General features: G+C 33.9%; 1 protein-coding gene across 4 annotated transcripts in view; it reads right to left on the bottom strand.

The window, feature by feature from the left end:
• The window catches only part of LOC114325217 (Ca(2+)/calmodulin-responsive adenylate cyclase), an 897,698-nt gene that overhangs the window by 793,574 nt on the left and 79,441 nt on the right, over positions 1-24,683 (bottom strand). The gene's annotated exons all lie outside the window — the stretch shown is intronic.

Below are 24,683 nucleotides of genomic sequence, written 5' to 3'. Positions count from 1 at the left end.
GTAGACCCAGTAGAAGCAGAGTTGTAGTTCATGAAAAGTAGATTATTATTCGTCAAATTCCAAATGGAATATTTTAACGTAAAATAACCAAAAAATGAAGCACTTTTCGGAGAATCCATCAAAAGTTTTTTTAAAGTATTTAAAAAAAGCTATACTCTTGTTTTTTTACATAAAAGTTTCTAGCATAAAATCAGCCAGTTACGCTGAAACTTACGTTGGTCCCTTTTTTTTGGCAAAAAAATTGTGAAAATCACCCCCGAATTTAGCATCTAAAATGAAATTAATCGTTACCGCTTTAAAATTTACTTTATATTTTTGGGTTGTAGTTGAAAGGGCTTGAACTAGTCACTAATCACAACTGTATGCAAACTTTGAATAGCCTTATCTTAACCAATTTTTGTCTTGCAGGAAAACAAGAAAATTCAAAATTTTCTATCACTAATACTTTTTAATTTATTTTGAAAACAAAAGCAATTTTTTCAAAATTTCAAAAAAACAAACTTTCACAAAAACATACTTTTAAAAGATTATTAGCCGGCAAGTTTTTAATAATTTGAACAAGCTTACTTTTTTTTCTCACTGATTACATTAAACGCCGCACTCTTCCAAACGATCCACTTCGCCGCGTAGTCGCCGGCGCTAGAAAATCGCCTGTTTCAGCCACTCTGTGGATCCACAGAGTAGCGCTGCAGAGTGGCCCGTCTGGTTTGGGCCTAAGTTCATTTGGGTTGCTAATTACGGGGTGATTTTCACAATGTTTTTTGTTACTAAAAAAAGTACTTTATTTTGATCGTAACGTGCTTAGTTTTGTTGCTAGAAACTTTTATAAAAGATAAAAATAAAGAATAAGACGAATAAGAACCTAATTTTCATGAGCTACAACTCTGCTTCTACTGGGTCTATAGACTTCAGTGGCGTAGCCAGGGAAGGGGCCCAAGGGGGCCACCCCCCCCCCCGAAATTTATAAAATTTTAAACATTGTAGAAATCATAAAAAACTAAGTTTTACGGGTATTGACTTACGGTTTAGTTGTATTAAATCTTGTACGTAAAACAACGTGCTTCACACATCTTATTTAACAGTGTACACGTATTATTGCATTCATAAATAAAGAGTTGCAGTTATTATAAAGTAACAGTGTGTTGGTACTGGGTATATTTTCTTCTCTAGAAGGTAAAGGTTGGCAACACTGTTCATGGGACCGACTGTCAGCAGCCACTAGGCTGCTAAGATTTTTTCGCTCTCACGCCTTTCTGGTTTGTTTTGAGGTTAGGACGCACCGACTCGACTCGACAGTTGAAAACGTAATTATTCATAGGCCTACATGGTGAAGTGTTTTAGTGTTCAGTCTAATGCTTGCTGTGAACTGTGATGATAATTTATATTCATATTAAATAAATAAAATGGACGCATTTCTAAAAAAACCGAGATTGAGTACGGACGGAGGAGTAAATTCCCAAACTCAAGAAATACCGGTAAGTTAAGTTCGATAATATAGCCTATATTTAAATATTTTACTTTGTTATTGAAATTGGTTCTAATTATAAACATTATTTATCTATTAAGACTACGTCTGTTTTTGTTGGACCAACTATTTCTCGCAAGGTTTCCTCGTTTTGCTGATGCCTAATTTAGTATAAAGTTTGTACAAATTGACAAATAATTTATTTTTTTAAGTCTAAGAATACATTTTACACTACCAGTTTGGTAAATCTAAACGCAGGGGATAGACGCACGGTAACCGTACGCGCATTGGGTGTTTGGCAGTGACGTCAATAGGTTCACAATTCTAAAAACTGATTATTTTAACCAGCAAAATCTAAACTAACCTTACCCAACGTAACTTAACCTATTATGAATATACCTAGCACTAGGCCTAGCACAAAAATAATTATAAAATAAAAATAACACCAAATTTTTATATAATTTGGGAGCAAAAAAATCAGGTCAGAGTGGGATTCGATCCCGGGACCTTATATTTTCTAAGCGCTCGCCTTACTGCCTGGACCACGGCGCCGCGAATTATGAACGATGTAATTCGGACCAAGCCGTGAAGTGAAACACATGGCATGACGACACTGCCTGTCACCCAACGCATGTACGGTAACTGGACGTCTATCCTCTACGGTACCTTTACTTTTTTAGGCTTAGGCCCTAATTGTTTTTTCTTTTTAGAACCTTCCAACAATTTCAACACTACAAAATGATGAGTTGTATCCGAAAAATGATATTGGGCACTTTGTTGGTATGAATAATACGTTTCTTTCTGACATAGACAAAGAAACGGTACTAAGAAGAACATGGGAGCCTTCTAACACATTCAGAGGCTATATTCAACACATAGGGGTCAAGAAGCGTTCATTTCAAAATAAATGGATACAGAGGTACCCTTGGTTAGCGTATTCAGGCAAACTGAAACGGTATCAAACCAAAAACCCCGAGAGTCATAGGCACACAAAGATTTAGATCGAACGTAGAAGCCAACAACCCAGAGGAGTATTACAGGAGATCTATATTTTACCCGTATATTGACGAAATATCATCTTCACTGACCGAAAGATTCACCAGCCACAAAGATGTGTTAATTGGCCTAGACAGTGTACTTCCTTGCAATATCCAACAAAGGCAGTTCACTGATCTGGAGCCTGCCTTGGATTTTTACCAATCCGATTTGGTCCACACAAACCGGGACATCTTGAATGCGGAGTGGGAGTTATGGAAAAGCCACTGGAAGATTGTCCAGGTTACGCCAAAAACTGCTACTTCAGTGCTAAAGGCTTTGAAGGACGAAGATGATGCTTTTCCTAACATGAAGATTCTGCTTGGTATATTGGCAGTCCTCCCTATCACAACAGCATCAGTTGAAAGGTAAATTATTATACAATATTTCCTATAAACTTTGATGAGTTTACTTTGAACTATAAATAGTTAATATCGTTCTTTTTAGTTGTTCTAGTAATATGTTTTCTTCATTGTAATTTATTGAAGTTGTAACAATTTTTAATAATACTAGACAGCTTGTCAGTAATATTACTCATTACCTAACTTTAAAGTTCAAAAGATTCCACCTTTTTTTAATTTTCCAGATCATTTTTAACACTGAAAAGACTGAACACCTATTTAAGAAATTCAATAGGTGAAGAAAGGCTCACTTCCCTTGCACTCTTATCCATACATCGAGATTTGCAAGTGAAGACAGAAGAAATCATCTGCCAATACACAAGAACTCCAAGAAGGTTGCAGTTCCATTAGTAGGTCACATCTTCATATGTATTACCAATTCAGGATTGTATTGAAAGTAAACTTGCTAATTTTGTGCACATAATAAATGTTATGAACGGATAAAAAATTGTATTGAGTTTTGAAACCTTTCTATGAACATTACTTGTAATATTTATGGGTTTTGATCTGTTAAAATATGAGTATTTTTCAATAAGAAAGTGGTAGAAGTGGCGTTTTGTTGCAGATTTGGATTCCTTACGTAAAAATAAGTAACTTTTATTCGAGAAATTTTTTCGAATTGTGAATAGATGGCGCTATAATCTAAAATAACGATTGTTGGAAATGGAAAATTAAATTAAAAAATGGCAAGCGCCCACTAAAATGGAAAACTTTACTTAACTTTTTTTGGTTTTAGGACCTACTCTTCACAACCCAATAAGTCCCCAAAGCGCTCAAGTGACTTAGCATACTCCCCCACCATAAACTACATTTTTGCACGAGAATCTTTTTGTTCGATACAATACTTTATCTTTTTAAGCTATTTGAGAAAAACCGTCTAAGAACTTTGTTTTTTTAATAAACTGCACAAAAGTTGCTTAGAATTAGTCAGTTTATCCATTTCTGGACTTATTTTGAACGAATGTTTTTTTTCTCCTGAGAAGGGATGGCTTTCACCCACCAAGTAAAAGCAACCCTGGGCTCTCAAGTTCAAAAGTGAAGTAGAGGGTAAAAGGAATCTAAATCCAAATTTTCAAGCAAATCCGTCGTAGTGAGGAGAATTACACTCCAAAACGGTCATTTACTGGCCTGTATCATGAGTTGGGTTTCCTGAAAACAACCAAACACAACCGATAACACATAGCAATTGGTGCGTATTTGTGTTTAAGGAAAACACAAATTTTAACTTATCTGACAGATTTTATTTTATACATCTTCCTCTTGCTACATATAGTCTAAGAGCTAGTGAACCCTCCGACTAACGGTCGTCCTGTAAGGCTAGAAATTCGTATAGTGATAATTCATAGCACACAAAGGCTAAAAACCATGACCTGGCAGGCATCAGCCCTGCACGTGTATCTACCAGGTGAATCGAAAAGTGCATAGTTTAGGGGAAAAATAAACTTTCTCCTGCAAAGTTTTTATGTGTTTGAGTAAGTCATTTAGAAGAAATGTGTACAATGACAGGCGATTCTGAAGAGCATAGACCTTGCCAGGCGAGGGGAAAGATTAGGGGTTTTTCCTAAAATTATTTTTTTTTGCATCGAAAAGTTATTTTAGGTTTTTGAATCATTCCAAACAAAAAAGGTCTCTAGTGATTTTTCTCTTAGGTTAATATTTTTTGTTATATTCTTCTTCTTAAGGTGCCTATCCGTTCCGGATGTTGGCGATCAGCATGGCTATCCTAACTTTGCTTGCTGCTATTCTTTTGTTATATAAGCGATTAAAAATTTTGAAAATTGCGAAATCGGCCATTTTTAAACCTAGATCGGACATTTAACTAAAAATTTCAATGTTGCCAAGGTAAGTAGATATTCTTTAAACATTGATTGATAAAATCCCGAAGAGTTTTTTGCAATACAATATCGAAAACCCCTTTGTTTTTTAACTGCTAATCAAGCGGGCGCGACACTGTAGTATAAGTGATTACGTTTGAGTTTGCATAAATTCATTATCTCGAGAATGGGCAAATTTGAAGAGAAATCCTCAGGCAGGTCGATTTTTATTTTTAAAATAGGCCTTTTGGCATATATATAATACTAGTGACGTCATCCATCTGGGCGTGATGACGTAATCGATGATTTTTTTAAATGACAGTAGGGGTTGTGTGATAGCTCATTTGAAAGGTTATTTAATTCTCTATTCAGTAATATAAACATGAACGATTATTTGTACAGGGTGTACAAAAAATTTTTTTCTTCTTTTTGTCTAAATTAATTTAATAAAAAAAAAAATTTTTGTACACCCTGTATAAATAATTATGTTAATGTTTATATTACTGAATAGAGAATTAAATAACCTTTCAAATGAGCTATCACACAGCCCCTACTCTCATTTAAAAAAATCATCGATTACGTCATCACGTCCAGATGGATGACGTCACTACTATTATATATATGCCAAAAAGTCCTAATTTAAGAATAAAAATCGACCTGTCTGAGGATTTCTCTTCAAATTTGCCCTTTCTCGAGATAATGAATTTATGCAAACTCAAACGTCCTCACTTATACTACAGTGTCGCGCCCGCTTGATTAGCAATTAAAAAACAAAGGGGTTGCGATATTGTATTGCAAAAAACTCTTCGGGATTGTATCAATCAATGTTTAAAGAATATCTACCTACCTTGGCAACATTGAAATTTTTAGTTAAATGTCCGATTTAGGGTTAAAAATGGCTGATTTCGCAATTTTTAAAATTTTTAATCGCTTATACAGTATGTCCCTGTAAGTTGTATCCATATTGAAAACTTTTTTATTATTAATTTTACGAAAAAAAGTTATTCTTCATAAAAAGCTCTGCATGGTCCAAAACCTAAGATTTAACCATCAAATATCAAATTTTTTGAATATTATACGAGCTATGTCAAAAAGTTTGAATTTCACTCAAGAGTAAAGTAGCTTTATTTTTCACAATATTTAAAACTGCTTTTATGAAAAGTTGTTTGGAATTAAGAACTATATTCTAATATGCAATTACATCTTTATAACTGAAAATTTTTTTTGGAAAAATTATGGATGATAACTAACATGTATTTTCAGTTATTTTAATTCTCATAACTCTTTTATTATTAATTTTACGAAAAAAGTGATTCCTAATAAAAAGTTCTGGATGGTCTAAAACCTAAAATAAAACCATCTTATATCAAATTTTATCAATTGTATACGAGGTATGTCAAAAAAGATAAATTTAGATCAAAAGTAAAGTACCTTTATAATTCAGAATATTTCAATTGGAAGGATGTAATTACATACTGAAACATAGTTTTTAATTCTAAATAACTTTTCATAATAACAATTTTCGATATTGTGAAAAATAAACGTATGTATTTTACTCTTGAGCGAAATTCATATTTTTTGACATACCTCGTATAAAATTGATAAAATTTGACATAAGATGGTTGTATTTTAGGTTTTAGATCATGTAGAACTTTTTATTAAGAATCACTTTTTTTCATAAAATTAATAATAAAAGAGTTATCTGAATTGAAATAACTGAAAATAATGTTCGTTATCCATAATTTTCCAAAAAAAAAATCAATTAGAAGGATGTAATACTAGAATATAGTTTTTAATTACAAACAACTTTTCATTATAGCAATTTTCAATATTGTGAAAAATAAAGCTACTTTACTCTTGAGTGAAATTCAAACTTTTTGACATACCTCGTATAATATTCAAAAAATTTGATATTTGATGGTTAAATCTAAGGTTTTGGACCATGCAGAGCTTTTTATGAAGAATAACTTTTTTCGTAAAATTAATAATAAAAAAGTTTTCCATATGGATACAACTTACAGGGACATACTGTGTAACAAAAACTATTAACCTAAGAGAAAAATCACTAGAGACCTTTTTTGTTTGGAATGATTCAAAAAAACTAAAAAAACATTTTTCGATGCAAAAAAAATATTTTAGGAAAAACCCCTAATCTTTCCCCTCGCCTGGCAAGGTCTTGTGCTCTTCAGAATCGCCTGTCATTGTACACATTTCTTCTAAATGACTTACTCAAACACATACTTAATTTTAAACTTTACAGAAGAAAGTTTATTTTTCCCCTAAACTATGCACTTTTGGGTTCACCTGGTAGATACACGTGCAGGGCTGATGTCTGCCAGGTCATGGTTTTTAGCTTTGGTGTGCTATGAATTATCACTATACAAATTTCTAGCCTTACAGGAAGATCGTTAGTCGGAGGGTTCAGTAGGTCTTAGACTAATATAAACGCCGAGCCGTTCAGCAAAATCAATAGCTAAATTTAATTCCACATTATTAACTTAATTACATAGATATGGGTATGGTGTAGAGTAGACTCCTTTAATCACTTCTTCGGTAAAAATAAAGCTAAACTATCATGCGTGTCGTCGTATTTGATGCGTGGAATATTTAATAGTAAATTCTCGTACATCCTGTTAAAATATCTAACTTCCTCTTTCGATATACCTATACAAGCAGTACGGTATCTCCCATGTGTTCTTGATACGATAAGAATCTTAATAGTTTAATTTGCACACATGTAAAATTACACGTACACAACATGTATGTAACTACGAAGAGTGTAATAAAAGTGGTCATTAGTCTTGGAAGTTTATAATTACAAATTTTATTTGCAGTATATGTACTATAAAATTTGTTCTCTTGTCTTTCATTGCCAAACGTTAATTAATAATTGTTAAATTTGAAGTATTCAACACCACAGTGTAGATAAAATTTCGAATGGTAAACGGTGGTATACTTACTACCTTTAGACGTGGCAATAATCAACCAGGGCAAATACAGTATAACAAATGAAAGATTTGCGGATATTTTGCATTTTACACTCGAGCATAAGAAGGAAAAGTGGAAAAAGTTATAAATCGTCACCATTATCATCATTCAACCCGGATCTAACCACTGCTGGATATAGGTCTCCCTAAGTCTGTTTTGTGCTGTTTGCATCCAATTTTTGTAGATCCGTGTTATGTCCGATGTTTTATATACAGTATGGTGCAATTGAAAGGAATAAATTCGATATTTCCTAAGCCCACGACTTTAAGGAAAAATCCCAATAGTATGGTATAACTAGAACCAATCCCAGATATCCAAAGTGAAAGTTACCCTCCAACACCAAATTGTTCTATATGGTCCACATAATGTTCAGAAGAAAGTCACACCATTTTGAGCGTCGGGTTTGGGGGGGAGAGGGGGGAGAAATCGGTAAATTCGTAGTTTTTTACGTTTTTCGTCAATATTTCTAAAACTATGCGGTTTAGCATGAATAACCTTCTATACAAAAATGTTCTTCATTAAATTTGAAATAAAAAAGGTCCTACGCATAATCCTTCTAAAATGAACGGTTCAAAAGTTACGGAGGTAGTATAGTATAATTGGTCCAAAAAAAGGCCTAACCCAGACATCGAAAGTAAAAGTTTTCCTTTAACACCAAATTGTTCTATATGGTCCACATATTGTTCAGTAAAAAGTTACACCATTTTGAGCGTCCGCTTTGGGGGGGGGGGGGGAGATGGGGATAAAGTCGGTAAATTAGTAGTTTTTTTACGGTTTTCGTCAATATTTCTAAAACTATGCTTTAACAAAAACAATGTTCTATACAAAAATGTTCTACGTGAAATTTAAAACAAAAAAAGTCCTATACATAATTGTTGTAAAATCAACGGTTCCAGAGTTACGGAGGGTAAAAAGTGGAGGTTTTCGATACTTTTTATATTCTTTGGGCAATTTATAGAAATTTTCTTTAACAGAATTGTGTTTTGTAAATAAAATTTGCTATTTTACTGGCCGATGATATGTTAGTGATAAGCCCTTGAAGAAACGTCAACCTCACCACTCAAAAGCATCATCAATTGCCCAGATAATATAAAAAGTATCGAAAACCTCCACTTTTCACCCTCCGTAACTCTGGAACCGTTGATTTTATAACAATTATGTATATGACCTTTTTTGTTTCCAATTTTATGTAGAACATTTTTGCATAGACCATTGTTTACGCTAAAGCATAGTTTTAGAAATATTGACGAAAAACTTAAAAAACTACTAATTTAGCGACTTCTCCCACATGTCCCCCCACCCCCACCGGACGCTAAAAATGGTGTAACTTTTTACTAAACAATATGTGGACCATATAGAACAATTTGGTGTTGGAGGAAAACTTTTACTTTAAATGTCTGGCTTAGGCCTCTTTTGGAACAATTATACCTACTATACTACCTCCGTAACTATAAAACTGTTCATTTTAGAAGGATTATGCATAGGACCTTTTTTATAGAAAATTTAATGTAGAACATTTTTGTATACAAGGTGCTAAACCGCATAGTTTTGGAAATATTGACGAAAAACCTAAAAAACTACGAATTTACCGATTTTTCTCCCCCTCTCCCCACCAAACCCGACGCTCAAAATGGTGTGACATTTTTCTGAACATTATGTGGACCATATAGAACAATTTGGTGTTGGAGGATAACTTTCACTTTGGATGTCTGGGTTATGCCATTATTTGGATCAATTATATCATACTACAAAACAGGTCGATTTTTATGTTTAAATTATGATATTTTGGCGTATATGTCATGCTAGTGACGTCATCCATCTGGGTGTGATGACGTAATCGATGATTTTTTTAAATAGGAATAGGCGTCGTGTGGTAGCTCATTTGAAAGGTCATTCAATTTTCTATTTAATAATATAAACATTTATATAACTATGTGTCCAAAAAAAGTTTTTTAATTAAATTATTTGACAAAAAAAAAAGAAGAATGTATGTAATTTATTTAAATCAAAATACATTTTACTGTTGCTCAAAAACAGAAAAAAATGTTTATTTCACCAATAAACATTGCTTTTCGATTAAATTCAATGTTCAAGCCAGCTCCTGCCAGCCACCTGAATCTTGGAAGTTTGAACATTTAAAATTTGAACATTTTATTGTCATTTAAAAAAATCATCGATTACGTCATCAGGCCTAGATGGACAACGTCACTAGTATGACATATATGCCAAAATATCATAATTTAAAAATAAACCTCTTTCGGGATTTTTCCTTAAAGTCGCCGGTTTACGAAATAACGAATTTATTCCTTTCATTTGCACCATACATAAATGCAGATTAAAAATATAAAAGTTAAAGTACTTAATAACGTAGAAAACACAAAAAAATCGCTGGTATAGCCTGATTAACCTATGAATTTTAATGCCAATAGTGTCAAAATTTCATAAATGTCAATTCATAGTGTCAAAATTTTATAATTTAGTGGAGTAAACGTGCCCGCGGTTGGACCAATTACAAACAAATATTACGACGCGATAAATTTGAATTATTCCTACAGCATTTAAAAAATAAATTACGTCGAAACATCTAGTCATGCGAACCCAACACAAAAACTAGAAACTCAATGTACAAAGTTACTTCCCCGATACAACTAAATCTGTCGAAACAAAAGATGTTACCCTAACAAAGAAGTAACTGGTACTTGCATTCCGTGATAATGTCCGTCAGGTAACCGTGCTTTTGCCGCGGAAATGATGTAGAAGAGGAAACACAAGAGAAAATAGCAGAGCATAAAAATCTATGACAAGACAACATATACAACGTGTAAGATCATGGTTTTTATTTATGAATATAACTGCACTCTTTAAAAAGCACTGAATTTAACAGGAATTTATTAGAGAAACCATGTCATGTCTTATTTCGTAAAATAATATTAAGACAAATAAACTTTAAATTCCTGAAAAGAAATCATAAGAGTATGATAATATAGTTATTAAGGTACCAAGGGTATTACAAGGATAATAACGCTTGAGGTAAATGGTGTATATACCGAGGGCCTTTGGCCCGAGGGATATACGTTTACCGAAAGCGTTATTATCTATATTACCCGTGATGCCTTCAACGTTTAATGTCCGACTAAATTATTCTTTATATGCAAAAAATTTGAATGAATTTTGAATTAATTAGTTTTCAAATAAGTACATTTACTAGCAATAGTCGTAACGTAATTGTGGTAACCATAGTTTCACTTAGGTTGTTATTTGTCAACTTGAGAGTGTAATTAACTAGTTATTTAAATTTAATGCCATAGGGCGTTATTTTTCAAAATAACGCCCTAGGGCATTATATCATACTTAACTGACTCCGAAATCATGTCTTCTTCTTCTTCTTGACTGGCTTTACAACTCGGGGTGAGTCTTCGCCGCATCCACTATGGCCCTCCATCGTCTGAGATCTTGCGCTTCGATTTGCCATTGTTGTACCCCAATCGTAGATAGATCGGTTTCAACATCATGTCATTATTTGTTAAATAATATACCAGTCGGACATTAATAATATTATCATACTCATATGTACAGATTATTTTACTAGTCGTATGGATTTATATTCATAAAATTCTAATATACAGTGAGGACGTTTAGGCTGGAATTAATTCAATTTCTCGAGAAATTCTTGGATATAAATTTCGAAACACGTCGATTTTGATTTTTGAATTATAATTTTTTGGCATATATCATATGACGATTACGTCATCATGTCTCCCTGGACATGATGACGTAATCGATGATTTTTTTAAAGAATAGGGGTCATGTGCTAGCTCATTTAAAAGGTTATTCAATTCTACATTCAATAATATAAACATTAACATAATTATTTATACAGGGTGGCCAAAAAAACAATTTTTGAATACAATTAATTGGCGCAAAAAGAGGTCTATAATAAGTAATTTATTTATTTCAAAATACATTTTACTACCTTCAGAAAACAGAAAAAAAAGTGTTTTTGACAAATAAACATTTCTTTTCGCTTAAATCAAATGTTAAAACTAACGAGAGGTAGATGGGTGGCAGCTTACACATTGAATTTAAGCGAAAAGCAATGTTTATTTCTCAAATAAACATGGGTGGCAGCTTACACATTGAATTTAAGCGAAAAGCAATGTTTATTTCTCAAATAAACATTGCTTAAATAAATTAAAATGTATTTTGAATTAAATAAATTACATACTGTAGCGGTTATTTACTGTAATAACTTATAATTACAAAGAAACAAGCGGTTCGTATTTATATACGATTTTATTTATATAACAGTACAGACGAATTTATTTTTACAGACTTTACTTTACAACTTTTAGCTTAAAACTAACTCTATTTACAAATATGTCCTATTTATATATGCGATACAGATATTCCAGAAATATCTATATATCTCCAGCTATGTCCATGTGACCGCTTGCACGTCATCGGCGCTGCATCGGCGTATCTCGAAACATCGATAGTGTTCTGTCTGTGCGGAGACGGGAGCTGGTATACGAGGGTAGGTCAATAATTATTTTGTTACACTGCTCCCCTCTTAAGATCTGAGCGTCCCGATCAGCAACTCTAGATGGCCCAGGATGGCGGAATCTACAGGATTCTCCAGCTCTGCATACACCCCTAGAAAAGAAGTAACAGTCTACTGTCTTTGAAGGGTATGACATCTTCGGGTTCATGCAACACACAGTAATCCGTACGCCAGTTTCTCTGAAGATCACTTCCAGCATGCTTCTCACAATCTTCCAATCCAGATTTTCTACTGCATGGCCTATTTTTGGTAAAGCCAAATCTTTGATGTCATAATTACACACGATTTTCTTCAAATTACATAGAGCACGCCATATGTTCTCATAGCTTGGCGTGTCCGTATAAGACTTCCTGGTCACCATATACAGCAAAGATCGAGGACCATCTTCCAATCGCAGTACTCTTCCAATTTTAGGCTGCTGATTTCGTAACTCGTCCAGGCGGCCGAACTTTCTATTGAATACGGACGAGATTCCTTTAGTCATCTCGAGGTCTTGGGCAACACAGTGGGCTAGAGAGACGTTTTCTGGAACACCAAACAGATCTTGCTGAACTTCTGTGGTCACGCCGAATCTAGCACTCTTTCTTTCTGCGTAATTTGACATAAATTCCTTAAAACTTGGCTGTGCGGCATCTTTCATTTCCTGTTGGAGGACTCGGGCTTCTTCTGTTTCATTGGAGCCAGCATATGGTGCAAGACGATTTATGTGAATAACTTTTGGTTTACCGTTTGGCAACTTCTTAATTCTGTATATTACGTCATTTATTTTCTTCTTAACTTCATACGGACCTTCCCATTGTCTTTGCAGTTTAGGACACAGGCCTCGACGACGTTGTGGATTATAAAGCCAGACAAGATCACCTACTTCGAAGCTTTCATTCTTGCAGCGAGAATCATATTGATCTTTCATTCTGTCACTGGCTATCTGGATGTGTTGTCGGGCAAGTTCATGAATGTTGTTCATTCGTAACTTCAGGCGGTCTACGTATTCTTCGCCTGCAACATATTCCTCGGAAGGTCTGCAGCCAAACTCTAGGTCGCAGGGCAAACGAACTTCACGACCCAACATCAGGCAGGTTGGTGTTTGACCTGTAGTTTCATTCACGGCCGAGCGGTAGGCCATCAGGAATAAATGAATGTGTTGGTCCCAATCTCGCTGATGTTCAGATACAACTTTGGACAAGTGTTTACCCATCGTTCGGTTCATCCTCTCGACCATCCCATCTGATTGAGGATGCAGGGGTGTTGTTCTGGTCTTATTGACACCAATCAATTTACAAACGTTTTGGAAAAGAGCTGACTCAAAGTTTCGCCCTTGGTCGGAGTGGATCTCCAAGGGAACACCAAATCGGCTGAAGAATTCTTTAACAAGTACCTCTGCAACGGTAGCAGCTTCTTGATTCGGTAATGCATAGGCCTCGGTCCATTTCGTAAAATAGTCCATGGCTACCAGAATGTATTTATTTCCAGCATCGGTTTCTGGAAATGGACCTGCAATGTCGATTGCTACTCTTTCCATAGGACTTCCAACATTGTACTGTCTCATGGGTGCTCTCTTTTTACCAACTGGACCATTACCGGATGCACACAGTTCACATTTCTGGCACCATCTTCTTACATCATCTTTACAGTTCACCCAATAGAACCGTTCTCGAACCTTTTGCAGAGTCTTCGTAATACCAAAGTGTCCACCTGATGTACCGTCATGCAACTGACGCAATACTTCTGACACTTTACTTTTAGGTACAATCAACTGAAGCTTAGATTCTGTACCATCATCGTTCTCAAAGGTTCTGTACAAAAGATCATCTTTTAGTATCAGGCAATTCCATTGGCTCCAGTAGGCCTTGACTTCTGGACTACATGCACTAATGTTTTGCCAACTAGGTCTCTCACCTCGACGCATCCAATCCAATACTCTTTTTATACATGGATCATCTTCTTGGGCGTGTTGTAACTGTTGGGGCTGCCATTGTTCATTAACTACGGTAGTTCGTCTCACAGGGCAACGCTGTTCCTCTACTCTAAACCGGTGATTACAACTTTCACCGCATGGCCGTATCGAGGAAGCATCTATATTTGAACGAACTCTTCCAGCCCTCTTCACGCGTCTCTTCGGCATCGTGTCACGAATCACCCTCCGTACCATTTCCACCAAACGTTCATCTTTTCTCTTATCGCCTTTTTCCATGGCTATTACTCCATTGTTTCGTGAAGCTTGGCTAGCTGCTTCGTGTTCCAAGGCAATAGCAAGTGCTTCATCTAAAACTTTCGGTCTTGCTAGTCGTAAAGCTTTCTGTATTTCACTATCTTTCAGCCCATTGACGAAGGTGTCTACCGCAATTTCTTCTAAAACGCTGTCTGGCACCTCTGGATAAGCCAACCGCACCACACGAGCCACATCTGCTTCAAATTCTTGCAGATTCTCACTTGCTCGTTGACTTCTACTTCGCAGTTGTGCTTTGTATACTTGTTGTAGATGGGCATCTCCATAGCGTTTTTCTAGACGAGTGAACAAGGTCTGGTAACAATTTTCTTGACCCTTGGGAATTGACCTTAATATATCTGCAGCATCACCTCGTAAAGCAGCAGTCAAGGAAACAGCCTTTTCTTGTTCGGTCCAATGATTGGCGGTCGCAATAGCTTCAAATTGTTTAAGGTATATGGACCAAGAGGACTTTCCATCAAATGGTGGTAATTTGAATCTCATATTATGCGACGTTTCGTCTCTCGGTAGTTCATCTTTCACCACAGGATCTAACGCTGCTGCATTAACTGATGGTTGTACTTTTGTATCGGTTATCATGCTCTCTAGTTGTTTGATCTTTTCTTCTACGGTCTCTACACTTTTCTGCATCTTATCGAATGTTCTAGAAACTTCTTCAAATTTCTCGTCGTTCTGTCTACAAACTTCTTCAAGTTTTTCGTTGTTTTGTCTACAGACCTCTTTAAAAGTTTCGTCAATCTTTTGAGAAGTCTCGTCGAATCTTTTAGCAACATTTTCGAATTTATCGTCGCTTTTTCTACAAGTTTCATCAATCTTTTGAGAAGTCTCGTCGAATCTTTTAGCAACATTTTCGAATTTATCGTCGCTTTTTCTAGAAGTTTCATTGATCGTTTCAGAAACAGTTTTTAATTTCGATAAGATTACTTGTTCTGCTGACTGGAAGTGGAACGTCTCTGGGTCATCTCCGTTCTTCGTGAGGACATCCTTGAGTCGTGCTTGTAGGACTATCTTGCACCCACTGCTGTCTAATTCGTACTCTTCTAATTGTTCACGGAGCTGTTTTATGGTCAGTTCTTGTAGCAACATCTTTGGTCGGCACACACGTACTTTTCAAAATGTCTAAGTCTTTCCGAATACCGAACAATCAACGCACTTCAATTATTCCCGACGAATAAAGTTCGAAAGTCTTTTTTTTCACTTTTCATTTATTTACACTCCACACCGTTAACACCACTGTAGCGGTTATTTACTGTAATAACTTATAATTACAAAGAAACAAGCGGTTCGTATTTATATACGATTTTATTTATATAACAGTACAGACGAATTTATTTTTACAGACTTTACTTTACAACTTTTAGCTTAAAACTAACTCTATTTACAAATATGTCCTATTTATATATGCGATACAGATATTCCAGAAATATCTATATATCTCCAGCTATGTCCATGTGACCGCTTGCACGTCATCGGCGCTGCATCGGCGTATCTCGAAACATCGATAGTGTTCTGTCTGTGCGGAGACGGGAGCTGGTATACGAGGGTAGGTCAATAATTATTTTGTTACAATACATACTTCTTTTTGCGTCAGTTAATTTAATTCAAGAATTATTTTTTTGCCACCCTGTAAAAATAATTATGTTAATGTTTATACTATTGAATAAAGAATTGAATAACCTTTTTAATGAGCTAGCACACGACCCATATTCTTATTTAAAAAAATCATCGATTACGTCATCATGTCCAGGTAGATGACGTCACTAGCATGATATATATGCCAAAAAGTTATAATTTAAAAATTCTACTGTTTCGGGATTTATTTCCAAAATTGCTCATTGTCGAAAAAATGAATTGATTCCAAGCTAACCTCCTCACTGTATAAAAAAAAATTAAAATTTACGAACAAAAATTTAACTCAATTTAGTATTAAATAGCTTCTTTCATAGCCTACAGTAAATCCCCGCGTTTAACTGATATGTTCTGATTTGATCCTCCACTAGGGTGGAGATCATCTCCACATGGGAGATGGTAGCTTCCGTACTTGTTTAGGAAATCCAAACACCTTTGTCATGATGTGTACGAACACTATTTAAACGTGTCCATGTTTTCCTTGATAACTCAAAGCCAGATGGTTTCTGTGTGATTCTTGGTCGATTCTACACTTGTGGAGATGATTTCTCAGACCATTCCGTATGCCAGGAAGTGACAGCAACGAATTTTGTCTCGGATAGTTTGGCTGTTACTAATGTCGCATGTCTGAACTTTAGTATTTCTGGCTCAAGGCCTCTAATGTCTTGTGAGTAGGGGTAGACCTGATGGTGCCGTTCAGTGTTTTTGGGTTCACATTGAGTTCTTTTAAAGTGAATTTAACTGCATTCAAAATATGCCAAAACGGGTACTAGCGGTAATCAAAGTTAAAGGGGGCTCAACAAAATATTTAAAAAAATACAAATATGTGATATGTATTTTCAAATGGTTTATTGCTGTTTATTATTAAATTTATTATATTTACACAGCGCAACTTCTCATATTAAACACAATAATTTATAGTTCTTATTTAAAACGCAATTAATATTTTTTTGCAAATTTGATTTTTAAATTTTATATATAATTATTAAAATAAATAGGGCTTCAATTTAATTTAGTAAGTCTTAGGTAAAATATATATCCTTCTGATTTGTAGAAAAAAATCCTAAAGACCTTCATTAAAATGTAAATTACCTCAGCAGTTAAAAAAGTAAATATTGTGCCAAAATGACCCTATTTTAATTATTTAAACAATGATCCCCTCATATGATTTGGATACTTTTTTGAAAATATCTTTTGTATTCACCTAATCTTTGATATAAAATTTATTCCAACTTGTGCGGAATTACATTTTGACTTTTTTTTTATTTTATTAGGCCATTAGTCGTTTACATTGTTTGCGTAATGTTTTGAAACGCTAAGAAAATTTTCCCGTTTGTGCTTTTATTATTTTTTTTTTGTATTTACAAAACTCCGCTTTATTATGTTTTAAGGTTATTAGCGGAGCGGTATGTATTTTAAAAAACAAAAGTAGGATATCGACAGTGCCGTTTAAATTTAAAATTAATATTATGTTTATATGGGATTAGTCACAGTTAGGTTGTAACTAAAAATTACATATTTTTATCTGAAATACTTAACGTTTCGATTCCCACTTTGGGAATCGTTGTCAAAAGTTATTAATTAACAATAATTTGTCGATTAAGGCGAAATTACACGGTTCACGGTTCGTCCCTCAGGTTATAATTTAGATAAAATATTACAATAAAAACATGTCAGTTTATTAATAACATTATTCGGAGCAAATGTAATATTAAAAAATATACTAGAAATAATTAAATTGAAATATTTTTAATTCAAATAGATAATTCTATTGAACAAATAATGAATTATTAGGTTTGACATATGTGCGTAACATGTAACGAAAATCAATACATACTATTGACTTTTTCTATTTTATTTAATTAATTGGATTTAAAACATAATTTATTCAAATGAATTTGTTGTCAGATATATTAACTGCTATATTTCAGTTACCTTGCCATAGCACCAAGTGGCGCATTTTCATATTGATATTTTGTGTGAACAGGCATAAATAGAGAGCCATTGAGAAAAAATCTTGATTAGAGTAGGTTATGAAATTACTTCAAAATAGGGAAGTCATTATTTCTAGTTAGTTGTAGAATTACAAAATCTGGACAAGCTCATATGAAGGCAGAAAAATTGATCGGATCTTATGCGAAATACATCACAACGTGTGTGTTTGAAAAAAATGCGACAAAAAATGGATTTTGGGTCCTTATAAAACAGCACAGTGTCACGGAAAATTGACGATTGGGCAAATAATGTTGAAAGTGAACTTAAAAAAAATTTAATTGTTTTGCTATTCAGGCTTGACAAGTTGATCAATATAGTGCACTATGCATTGTGCAATAGGGTGGTGCGAAAAAAGTCAAGTTGATAATTCCGTATCGCTATAGTGCGGAAAAGTTGCGATTGGTACAGTTGAGTCCGCGAATCTTTACCCGTGCGTCATCATTTAAAGCATACGAAGTAAGTCGATGATAAGTCGGAAATTGAAATTTACTAAACGCAACAGCAAGTCACTTACTGTCACTTGCTGTTGCGTTTAGTAAATTTCAATTTCCGACTTATCATCGACTTATTTCGTATGCTTTAAATGATGACGCACGGGTAAGGATTCGCAGACTCAACTGTAATTACAAGAAAAACAAAAAAGAATTATTTAAATCGGACTTTATCTTCCGATCCCGCAACGGAACTAAAGATTATGAAAAAAAATCGAAATTTTACCTTTTTTTCAGAAATTTTTATTTATCCTTCGCGTACGTTTTATTTATTGCTATAGTAAAACTTATTTACACTTTGCATGAATGAGTACTAAAAAAAATTATTTTACGCATTTAACGGATATTTTCCGATCCCGCAAGGTCAATCAAAATCTATAAAAATTTGAAATTTTTGATGATATGGAAAAATTAAAAAACGTTTAGTTATCTGATTTTTTTGTTACATTGTGAAGCTCTTCGCTTGTTTAAATATTGTATGACAATATTTAAACAACCCAGATATCTAAAGGAGGGGGTGGTTGTACATCTAGCTCCACACGCACCCTTCTCTCCAACCAACCAATGAGTGTGTGTTTTTTACATTATTTACATTATGTGCATTTCTTTTTCATCTGTTTGTGTCCAGCTCTCAAATACCAACTTTGCATTCTGATTTCTTGGTAAAATCTGGCAGCATGGACCTTGATTTAAGTGTTGTCCTGATGCATCCATCTCTTGATTGAGTCCCACATAGACGATGCTTCCGTGGCCAACTTTAGACACCGCTCATCAGCTGGCTTGTGGCAGGGATAGTTTTGTACATTCCAGTCTAACATGTCGCCCGATGTAGTACAATGAGTTATATCTTCATTTGAAACTCTTCGAGGAAATGGTGGAGAAGATGGTTTTGCAACATTCCAGTCTATTATTTTAGTTTAGTCCTGTGCTTCAAAATTTCAAGTAGTAGGGAGAAAGGAAACACATTAGAGAGCTTGGGCCAAGGCGAGTGTTAAAAGCCGGACAGACTAAAGCCAAGGGCAAAAGTATTAGAAATTTCATCCCTCCTACTTTAAATTTTCAAGCACAGGACTACACTGAAATAATAGACTGGAATGTTACAAAACTATCTTCTCCACCAGTTCTTCGAAGAGTTTCAAATGAAGATATAACTTCTTGCATTACATCGGGAGACATGCCAGACTGGAATGTACAAAACTATCCCTGCCACATGCAAGCTGACGAGCGGTGTCTAAAGTTGCTCACGAAATCATCGTCTAATGCTAATGTATGTGGGCCCCCATCAACAGATGGATTCATCAGGAAAACATTTAAATCAAGGTCCATGCTGCCAGATTTTACCAAGAAATCACAATACAAACTTAATGTTTAAGAGCTGGACACAAACAGATGAAAAAGAAATGAAAATATGTACATAATGTAAAAAACACACCCTCATTGGTTGGTTGGAGAGAGGGGTGCATGTGGAGCTAGAACTGCAACCACCACCTCGATTTGAGTTCTCGGTTGTTTAAATATTGTCATACAATATCTAAACAAGTGAAGAGCTTCACAATGTAACAGAAAAATGAGATAACTAAATGTTTTTTAATTTATCAAAATCATCCAAAATTTAAAATTTTATAGATTTTGATTGACCTTGCGGGATTGGAAGATATTCGTTAAATGCGTAAATCTATTTTTTTTTTGTTACTCTACCATGCAAACTGTAAATAAATTTTTCTATAGCGATAAATAAAACGTACACGAAGTATAAATAAAAATTTTTGGAAAAAAGGTAAAATTTCATTTTTTTAATAATCTTTAGGCCTGTTACGGGATCGGAAGATAAAGTCCGATTTGAATAATTCTTTTTTTGCTTTTCTTGTAATTACCAATCGCAACTTTTCCGCACTATAGCGATAAGGAATTATCAACTTGACTTTTTTCGCACCACCCTATTGTGCAATATTGCTCGTGTATGTTACATTTAATAATTTTTTTGCTTAGATGTACGTATGTATGTGTCACGAATATGTATTCTGGTGTATTCTGGTCTTGTGTCACGAATAATGAAAATTAACGGGAATACGCAGGGTGTAACAAAAATACAGGTCATAAATGTAATCACATATTCTGGGACCAAAAATAGTTCGATTGAACCTAACTTACCTTAGTACAAATGTGCACATAAAAAAAGTTATAGACCTTTGAAGTTACAAAATAAAAATCAATTTTTTCCAATATATCGAAAACTATTTGAGATATTTTATTGAAAATGGACATGTCGCATTCTTATGGAAGTAGTATCTTAAGAAAAAATTATAGTGAATTTTACACACCCCATAAAAGTTTTATGGGAGTTTTGTTCCTTTGAACCCCCCCAAACTTTTGTGTACGTTCTAATTTAATTATTATTGTAGTACCATTAGTTAAACACAATGTTTTAAAAACTTTTTTGCCTCTTAGCAATTTTTCGAAAAGTCGAGTTTTTATCGAGATATTTTGAATATTTGTCAAATCCACCACATATGTATTTGTAAGTACGATTATGGAGACTAAGTAATAATATGAAAATTTATTTATGACTTACATTTTTAGGTATATTTTGAACCATATTAAAAAAGAAGCCACATATCGATAAAAGGTGCCTTATCGTAAAAATACAAAGAGGCAAAAAAGTTTTAAAAACACTGTGTTCGCAGTAATAGTTTAATTGGAACGTACACAAACATTTGGGGGGTTTAAGGGAACAAAACCCCCCATAAAATTTTTATGTAAACATATTAAAAAAGAAGCCGCAACTCGATAAAAACTGCCTGATCGAAAAAATACTAAGAATATTTTATTTAACTAATGGTACTACAATAATAATTTAATTGGAACGTACACAAAAGTTTGGGGGGGTTTAAGGGAACAAAACCCCCATCAAATTTTTATGGGGTTCACAAATTTCACTATAATTTTTCTTTAAGAGGATCGGAACGTATTTTCGGCTGCAATGCTATTCAAATGGGGATTCATTTTTTTTCAAATCCTGAGAAAACTAATAAGTATTTTGGAAAAATTTAAACGCAGAATGAAAGATTACGTTATTAGCGAGGGCCGAAAGTCCCTGAGAACTTCTACAATGTTTATTTTAATAAGTTACAGGGGTGAAAAAACTAAGAGAAAATTTAGTGTGATTTTTAAATTCAAATATCTCATTCAAAATAAACTTTTTATTTATTCTAAGGGACTTTCGGCCCTCGGTAATAATTTAGTCTTTCATTCTGCGTTTAAATTTTTCAAAAATATTTATTGGTTTTTTCAGGATTTGAAAAAAATGAACACAATGCCGTGGTAATATTTTCCAAATCTGTCTTTGTCTTACAACGCACTCAACCGAATATAATATTGTCAACATATATTGTCAGTCAGACACTGACAATCAGTGACAATTTTAAATATTTGACATTGCATCGGGAATATTTTGAGAAATTGATTAAATATTATTGATATATAGTGTATTTGATAAATAATTGATTTAAGACGTGAACTTAATAAAAAGTTATTTATTGTGTATTATTTGTGAAAGATCCAAGCAGAGAATACATCAGATATATCCTGTGATCCAAGTATTTTGTTGTTAGAGATGTTCAAAATTGTAAGCGTTCCAAAATACCAACATATTATTAAAAAATCACTTTAACACTTTTCCTCTTTTCTCGATTGATTATTAGTTTTTGTTGTACAAATAAATTATTACAATCACTGAAAACATAGTTAGTGAAAAAATCACATTTATTAACTGAATTAATAATTTGCAATTATAAAAATAACAGTTATCCAAGAACATTCAAAAGCCATCTCTTTAAATTAATTATGACATTTTCAAGTAGAATGACATTCTAGTAATGTTTACATATCCACACCAGTGTGAATTTTACTACACGTAATTTGCCGTGTAAAGACAGAAAAAGTAGGGATACACGTAAAATATTTGCGAATTATGTACCCATAGCATGTCCATTTTCGTTAAAAAATCTCTAATAGTTTTCGATATATTTGAAAAAATCGATTTTCATTTTGTAAATTTAAAGGGCTGTAACTTTTTTTATGTGCATATTAGTACTAAGGTAAGTTAGGTTCATTCGAACTATTTTTATTCCCAGAATATGTGATTTAATTTATGACCTGTATTTTTGTTACACCCTGTATAATGGGCTCACCGTCTACTCCGTGAAGTTTGTGAGGATTTGGGAAGTATTCACGTCTCCTTAGTACTTCGTACAGAAGTTAGAGTGGCTTTCCCGTGTCAAAGTTTTGACCTGCTTATTTGAATTGAAGTCTCATGTCCAGGTATTTTTTCTTGACCCTCCATTCCATTTACCGATTTCTATATCCGATATTCTGTTGCTTCTGTTGCAAAAATTTGCATACTTGGCTGATATCTTTTCTAAATTAAATGAACTTAAATGTTCTTTATAGGTTCCAGAAGTCACCATTTCCGTTGTGCATGATAGTATAGAAGCCACGCTAAAGACGTTCAATTTTTGGAATCAATGTGTGCAGATGAATGATAGGTTTGGTTCCATCAGCAGCTTTTAATCAGAAAATTGCATCCAACTGCTTCAATGAACGTTCAAAGAGTATTTTCCTAATAAACCTGGATCGAACATCCGGATAGGCAATTCTTTCCTAGGAGATATAATTTTTAACACTTATTTGTCTTTGTTCTTATAGCAAAAAGAAAAGCTCGTTGATTTGTCTGAAGGCCATCAAAAATTTATTATCGTTCTGCACAACATATCAGTGCGAGAAAGGATTTTCAACACAAACTTCCGCAAAGATTTGTACAGAAATATATTAAATGCAGAATAACACTTAAACTTTCAGACATGGAACTAAATTTTGAATTTTTTTGTTTCACTAAGTATTGAATTACCTAGTTCTATTCGTATTGTATTATCTTCTTTGTAAGGTTTACTTAGTTTTAATAACGGCTTCCTAAATGTTTTACGTTACAGTTATGATTTATAGTATGGTATAACTAGACCCAAACCCAGAAATACAAAGTGAAAGTTATCCTCCAACACCAAATTGTTCTATATGGTCCACATTATGTTCAGAAAAAAGTCACACCATTTTGAGCGTCGGGTTTGGGGGGAGAGGGGGGGGGGAGAAATCGGTAAATTCGTAGTTTTTTATGTTTTTCGGCAATATTTCTAAAACTATGCGGTTTAGCATGAATAACCTTCTATACAAAAATATTTTACATTCAATTTGAAATAAAAAAGGTCCTATGCATAATCCTTCTAAAATGAACGGTTCAAAAGTTACGGAGGTAGTATAGTATAATTGGTCCAAAAAAGGGCCTAACCCAGACATCCAAAGTAAAAGTTTTCCTTCAACACCAAATTGTTCTATATGGTCCACATATTGTTCAGTAAAAGGTTACACTCTTTTGAGCGTCCGGTTTGGGGGGGGGGACATGGGGAAAAAGTCGGTAAATTAGTAGTTTTATTACGTTTTTCGTCAATATTTCTAAAACTATGCTTTAGCAAAAACAATGTTCTATACAAAAATGTTCTACGTGAAATTTAAAACAAAAAAGGTCCTATACATAATTGTTACAAAATCAACGGTTCCAGAGTAACGGAGGGTAAAAAGTGGAGGTTTTCGATACTTTTTATATTCTTTGGGGAATTTATAGAAATTTTCTTTAACAGGATTGTGTTTTGTAAATAAAATTTTGCTAATTCGGTAGCCGATGATATGTTAGTGATAAGCCCTTAAAGAAACGTCAACCTCACCACCCAAAATCATCAGGATAAGTATATGAAATTCCTTGTTCAAATTGCGATGGGGTATATATCGGACAAACCAGCCAGCTACTAAACTCTAGAATTCGGTCTCACAAATATGACAAAAATAACACTACAGCCCTCACAAAACATGAAAACGAAAAGAAACACAAATTTGATTTCGATAAAACTAAAATCCTAAAAAGTGAACCTAACAAAAAGAAGAGGGAACTGCTAGAGTCCATAGAAATTAAAAAAAATAACAAAGCTGTCAATGATAAACGGGATGTCAAAAACCTTAATAGGGTATAT

This window comes from Diabrotica virgifera, chromosome 2 (assembly GCF_917563875.1).
Source record: "Diabrotica virgifera virgifera chromosome 2, PGI_DIABVI_V3a".
Classification (NCBI taxonomy): domain Eukaryota; kingdom Metazoa; phylum Arthropoda; class Insecta; order Coleoptera; family Chrysomelidae; genus Diabrotica; species Diabrotica virgifera.
This window is presented reverse-complemented; position numbering and strand designations above follow the sequence as displayed.